Source organism: Echeneis naucrates, chromosome 7, assembly GCF_900963305.1.
Source record: "Echeneis naucrates chromosome 7, fEcheNa1.1, whole genome shotgun sequence".
In the NCBI taxonomy this organism is placed as follows: domain Eukaryota; kingdom Metazoa; phylum Chordata; class Actinopteri; order Carangiformes; family Echeneidae; genus Echeneis; species Echeneis naucrates.
Genome location: NC_042517.1, coordinates 1,230,793 through 1,232,413, shown reverse-complemented (window position 1 = coordinate 1,232,413; position 1,621 = coordinate 1,230,793).

Sequence of the window (1,621 nt, the reverse complement as noted above, 5' to 3'; positions counted from 1 at the left end):
TAGGAACTTATCGACATATCAGAAAAAATGAAAAAAAACAACACAATGGGGAAAAAGATCTCATCATCCGTTCTTTTGCATGACGACTCTTCTTTTGTTCTCTCCTATCAGCCGTTGGTTTGTTTTCCTCATCCTCCCCCGTCCCAAAACTTTTCAAGACGAGTGTTTGCACCACCGAGACGTGTACGTTAGATTACTGAGAAGAAATAAAACAGAAGATATTAAAGAATTATTGATCATTCAGGCATGTTCCTCGCCAGAATGCAAAGTGTGTGTGTGTGTGTGAGAATCATCAGGTGTTTGTATGAATGTGTGTGTGTGTGTTTGTATGATGAGCAGTCACAAATATGCATGGATACCGTTATAGGTATTTTATCTGTTTTCTCTGGCAGTTTGAGGAGAGACGACTGAGCGGAGACTGAACGTGCCGTCAGTTCACCACCTGCATGTTTTTCTCTCATTTAAACTCGTTCCATAAAATACTTCTGTTGTTGTTGTTGTTGTTGTTGTTTTCGCTCTGTTGTGCAGCTCTGGTTCCCGAGACCTCGACTCCCACAGCTTCATTATTTAACAAAAAACTATTTATTTATTTATTGTTAGAAAAATATTCAGCAGGTGTCAAATTTTTATTTTTTTTTAAATCAACACTAAATCAGCCCTTCAGCTAATTAGTCACATTAAACCAATTACTTGTGTGACTATTATTTCATTAAATTAATTGAGATTACAAATTTCTACAATTTGTGATTTTTTTTATATATAATTGGCCAAACTCAAGGCTCATTTACATTTCAAGCTCATTCACACTCCGTCATTTGGATGTATTTCAAAGTGCCAGATTGTTATTAATTGATTAAAAATGTCACTTTTAAAATGACAGGAAATAGGGTGATAAATTTCCTCCAAATGAAAATGTTTTATGTTTAATAACCTTGTAAGTGACTTATTTTCCTTTTGGGTTATCTAAATCTAATTTAAGCTGTCTGACAGCTCCTGCGACATATTTTTGCATTTTTTCTCAGTTCTGTTTTCATCGGTGTTGAAAGCTCGTCAGTAGTCTTTGATTAGGATTATTACATTAACACTAATATTGAGATTGGTCTCAGCTTTTGGCTGGAAGTTATTTCATTCTCAGATGCGACCCATCGCTGACTTAAAAGGATAAATTTCAAGACTGAAAATGATTTAATGAATTCCTTCCATTTACTAATTAGGAATTTTAAACACGTAAGCAAATTTGTGTGAAATGATAAATTTATGTCCCCTTTGGTCCTCCATAAACTCACTTTACTCCATTTAACTTGAATTAGTTTGATTTCTTGTTGAACTGCTGTAATTGATCTCGTTAATCATTAAGTTCATTAAGTTCATTAAGATTCTGCTTATGCAGGGGATTGTGGGTAACGGCTGGGAACCATCGCTCGTCTACTTTACTGAAGTTAGCAACTGGAAATCAAGTTCGAAATGACATTATATGTTGGTTTTTACTGCAACAGCTGCTGTTTGTTTTTCTACAGTGAATCTGTCGGTTCCAGAATCTGTTGACCTTTGACCCCTTGAATCAGCTTCCACCTGTCGTCGGACCAATAAGTTGACCTTTTGGTATTTTTTAAATTGTTTT